Source organism: Halyomorpha halys, unplaced genomic scaffold (assembly GCF_000696795.3).
Source record: "Halyomorpha halys isolate HHAL.00 unplaced genomic scaffold, Hhal_1.1 Scaffold1048.1, whole genome shotgun sequence".
In the NCBI taxonomy this organism is placed as follows: domain Eukaryota; kingdom Metazoa; phylum Arthropoda; class Insecta; order Hemiptera; family Pentatomidae; genus Halyomorpha; species Halyomorpha halys.
This window is the reverse complement of record NW_027109781.1, coordinates 41,055-46,750: the sequence shown is the minus strand read 5'-3', so window position 1 is coordinate 46,750 and position 5,696 is coordinate 41,055.

The following is a 5,696-nucleotide window of genomic DNA, read 5'->3' as shown; positions in this document are numbered from 1 at the left end:
TCGGGGGGTGCGGTCAGCAAAGAACAACATAAATAAACAAAACCATATTTATTTATTTTATGCCGACGTTTCGACCTGAGTTTCAGGTCATCAGGGGTTATGGCGTAGAAGATAGGCCTGCAACTTTATAAAATTAAAGATTCGAAAATAATTTACTGCATCTAATAAAAAAAAAAATATTAACTTTATGTTTTCAGTAATTCATTTAAATGTTTTTTTTATTTATATCATTTTCTAAAATTTTACTGAAAAATATATGATTTTTAACAAGTTACGTTGTTTTTATATAGACGCATATCATTTCTACAGATATTGCGAATGGCAGGACAAAAATCATTGGACAAATATGTTATGAGGGAATTGGCACCGTAGTACCGGAGAAAAACCCATGAACATATTTTTTTTCATGAACTTTTTTTTCTTACCTCCTAATTTAATTTATTAACAGATAAAAAATATATATGCATACATATTTAATGCACTTCCTTTGCTATATGACATTCTAAGGGGTTGGGCTGGGTCCGTTGTAGCCGGGGTTTACAATATTGGCCAAGGAGCCGCTGGCCGTGGGAGTACAAAGAACTTTTTTTTCTTACCTCCATTATTATAAATAACAATAACAATATTAATATATACCTGAGTATATATAAACGTAACTGGTGCCCTTCCTTTGCCATATGGCATTATAAGGGGTTGGGCGGGGTCCGCTGAAGGCAGAGGTTACAATATTGGCCCAGGAGCCGCTGGCCGGGGGTCCAAAGAACGGGGAGGGCCGCTACACTGGGGGACAAAGAACTTATTTCTCGGAATATACATATCTTGAACCATAAAAAAACACATTTCGAGATATGAGCTTTTTTATTTTATTTTATTTTTTTTTTTTACAAACACTAAATGCTACAATGACAAATAGCACACTGATATTCTGTATAGATTTGTATCTACACTGAATGCTGAATGCAGGTAACCATTAACTAATTATCCAAAGTACTGGGTATTACATCAAATAAGCAGCAACCAATTTATATCTGTATACATTAAAATTGCACCTTATTGGCAAGGAGCTTTATAAATATTGTCTGTGAAGGGGAATTGCGCTATGGAGTTTGTTAAGAAAGTTTTTACTATATAAGGAAAATTCTAATATAAACACGAATTTATAACCATTACTATTCGATAGTAATATTCATAGTTCTAAACCATTGGGGGTTAATGTGCATATGGAGCATCCATGGTAAACTCCAACTACAGGTATATACCCTAAGAATATTGCCGTATTTATTTTTCGGATAAAGGAGGTTGAATGAACTCAATAAAGCTCTGTCAAATCTCGTTCCGCAGTTAGAGAAACTCTATTAATTTCCTTTCAATATAAAATATAACTCAGGATTTAAATCAGGTTCGATCGGAGTTAGAACCCTCCCTACGGCAGCCCCAACGTGTATGTAAAAATTTATGTTAAAATATTCTGTGAGCATTTCGGGCAACTCTCTTAACAAATAATGGGTCATTCCATGTCAAATGAACACTTTTGGACCTTAAGGTGCCTCTACAAGTTTTGCAAAATTCGCGCGTGAGCAAGCGTGTAAATGGGTTATTTGGCTTGGGTGGTTTAAGGTCGACCCATTGAGTGTCGGATTTTGGACACAAAATGGCGCTTGTGCAGCATACACAGGTTAGCATTGTTTTAGAACTGCCAACAGATAAATATCTGTGATTTCTGTCTTTTAATTAATTAAACGATTTCCCCATCCTTCGGATTCAATGATTAGCTACATTTTAAAATTGTATATTTTAAAATTCTATCGATTTTGTATATTAGAAAGTTTTATGTTATTTATTTATTGATATTAACAAATATACATAAAATACAACAAGTGAATTCGAAGTAAGATCATAATGGTATGATACAGAGAAACATTGGTAGCTCTCTAAAAACATTTTTACAATATAAGGTCTCAAGGAACTTATTATAGGATTGTCAGAAACTAATGGGTCTAAGTGGTTAGGGAGTTTGTAATGGAAGGATTGATATCTGGTTCGGGTTAGATCGACTAAATAAGGAACATTAAGATCCTTATGGATGATTTTATTTGTGACAAAGTAAGGAACATTGAGGATTTTGTATTGTAAGGAATGTGCACGAGAGAGGAGCCTAAAGATCACTATCACTCCGTATGTCCAGATAGATCTTATTATTGTCATGTAGATCAGCCTTTTGTAATGAGTTGGAAGTTTAGACAGTTTGTCTAGTAAGTGCTGTAATAGTCGGAATCTGCGTGCAGTTTTCTGTATTTTCATTCTGTGAGGATTCCAGGTATGTTTGTCCAGATGTAGTCCAAGGTAGCGGATCTGTTCGACAGGGGTAAGAGTAACATCATTAAATGAAACTGTAAGGCAGTCAGTAGGTTTACGACGAAGGGTAAGGGTAATTTAATGGGAATTATTTTTACCTGACTTTTTCGGTACCATTCTTCGAGGTTTGTGATACGGGGCTGGAGCAAACATGTGTTATCGGCATAGGCGAGGACAGTGTTAGGATTCGTTGGGATGTCAGCTGTATAGACTGTGGGGGGGGGGGGAGAGGTAGGGTTCACAAGTGAATTTATTGAGATGGAATGAGACTGGCGTACGTAGTTATTGAATTCCGAACATAACATAACATAAGTCCAGGGAACAACCAGCTAACAAACCACATAAGAAAATAATGGCTATGAATAAATAAATATATAAATAGCGAAGCCAGTGAAATCCGCTGACTTATCAGTTTCCTGGGGGACTACTCCACTATCGTCTCGATAGCGCTCGGGTTAATAGCAACAGTTCCCGGCTCACCCGACCGAAAATATCAGTCGGCTAGAAAAACCGTACTTCATGCCGAGTATCTAAACAAACATATATCTAGGCCACTTAATTGGCAATTATTTTAACGTGTATGCACATGGTGTGAAACAGGGGATATATATCTGTCTCGGAAGTGAAGAACGAGACGTCCATACTTTATGGATTTAGTATAATTAAATAATTTTATTTTACAGGGTTTTTTATTTATGATGTATGTTCATTGATAATTCCACTTAGTAAAATATGGAATATACAGTAAAGGAAAGTGTTGCAATCGTGAAAATATCGATGGCAAGACATTAGTACAAGAGCCCAAGAGAAGAAATAAGGCAGTTATCTCAACCCAATTTTTGATAACTTTAATGAAAACTATGTATAATCACTAGTAAAGGTAGGGGGAATAAAAAATAGCGGCTAGTGTTTTTCAAAACGACAAAAAATTTTTTTTTTCATTCGGAGCTCTATATCATAACAAGTAGAAACAACACAAGAAAACCTAAGAGAACATCATTTAAAGAAGAGTAAATTTGCTAAAATATGAGCCCTAATAGAGTTATTTACGTTAAATATTTTTTGAGATATAGCTTTTTACAAAGCAACGTTTCAGAAAAATGTTGTATGGAACGTACTAGAACATCAGTAGTTAGTGAATTTATTTTGAAAAATCTATATCTCAAAAGCCATTTGGCGTACAGATGTCTATTAGCACTCAAATTAAAGCTAGTTTAATGAGCTATAAAGTAGTTTATGATGTTTATCTTCGTAGGAGTAATAGTTTACATGAAATTCGCTAAAATATATTGCTTTATTGTTCTTCGGACAAATTTTCATTTGCCAAATTTATATTCATATGTGAAATATGTGCGTCTAATGGATCTAGAGATATATTTTTTCAAAAATCCAACATTTTATATGAACAACTAGAAATTAACATTTTTTGAGTTTATTTTGTGAAATATCATAAAAAATACTACTACAAAGATAAACATAATTAACTACTTTGTATTAAATTTAACTAGCTTTAATTTTAGCGCTGGCAGACAACTGTACGTCCAATGGTTTCTGAAATGAAGTTTTTCATAAATCAAACTTACTGTCCGAACAACTACAAATCAATTTATTTTAGCCTATATCATGAAAACTACTATTCCTACAAAGGTAAACGTCATAAACTTTTTTACAGTCCATTAAACAAGCTTTAATTTGAGTGCTTATAGACGTCAAATGGTTTTTGAGATATAGATTTCTCAAAATAAATTAACTAATAATCTTTCAGTAGATTTTTAAGAAATTTTAAAAAAGCTATATCTCGAAAAATATTTAACGTTAATAATTCTATTAGGGCTCATATTTTAGCAAATTTACTCTTCTTTAAATGACGTTCTCTCAGGTTTTCTTGTGTTGTTTCTACTTTTTATGATATAGAGCTCCGAATTGAAAAAAAAAAAATTGTTATCGTTTAGAAATAGCCGCTATTTTTTATTCCCCCTACCTACACTTGGCAGAGTCGTCAATTTTGACAATTAATTATACATAGTTTTCATTACAGTAATAAAAAATTGGGGTGAGATAACTGCCTTTTTTCTCCTCTTGGGCTTTTGTACTATAACTGGTTCAGAGTTGATTTGCAGTGATTACATTCTTCAAAAATGTGTTTGACGGTTAGATTATTTCGACATTTCGAACATTTTGGAGGAGCCTCTTCTGTTATGAGGTGGACATGTGTCAATCGGGTATGTCCTATTCTGAGTAGGGTGATCACTACTTCTTCGCGGCGTCTACTTCGGGTTGAAATTTTTTTTTGGTTTTAACAACCTTATTTAAAAAATAATGGCCGTGGTTGTGAGCCCGATTAATAAAGCCCCGGATAATAGGGGTCCTACTGTACAACTAAAATAAATGCCCTGATAGTGAGGAATGAAAATCACATATACCATTTTTGGGTTGCAATTACACAAGTTGGCCCTTATAGAAACTTACAAAACAATTTATTATCTAAAATTTTATATAAAAAATGTTATTATTCCTTCTTAATAGGGACAAATTGAGAATAACGTGAAGAGCATTTTGTACAAGAAAGACTTGACCAGGGCCAAAAGGGTTTAAATTACTTAGCTAAGGTAGTACCTTTAATCTTCCCTATCCCTTAGATCTGCCCTCTATTGTGTAAGCACTTCAAAGGGCTATCTCGGACCTTTTAATGAGTTTCTAGGATGGTATATTTTCATTGTCGGCTCAGTCAGAATCATCATCGGCAGTTGAGAATATTATTTCTTTCACTTACCTATATATGGAATATATATTAAGGGAAAGTATTATGATTGTGAAAAATTTAGATTTAAAGTTTTCGATGGAAATACGTTTTAAGTTTAGAGTCCAAATAAACGAATCTAGCAAAATGTAAATCAATAAATTTGAATGTGAATAATTTTGTTTATTTATTTTTTTTACATATTGGTATTAACAAAAGTATTTACATAAAAACACATCTAGTAAATATGATGTAAGATCATAATAAAGTGACACAAGCTTGGAGATATAATATGATATTGAACAAAATTATCAACGTCAGTGAAGATGGGTCTGAAGAAGATCAGTATGCATTAGGCCAAAGCAAATATGGTTACCCTATACTGTTAATATTATAGTTATTATTTTCGTGACAGTTAAATTATCAATAAGTAAAAACGATTTTTTTTTTAATTGTAAAGAAATATAACTATAATATTAACAGTATTAGTTCAATATCATATTATTTAAACATAAAACCTAGTAATGTTCAATTCTAAAATATTTGACTGGTATTCATAGAAATAGATATATAAGAAACGCGCGTAAACCTAGCGTTAGAG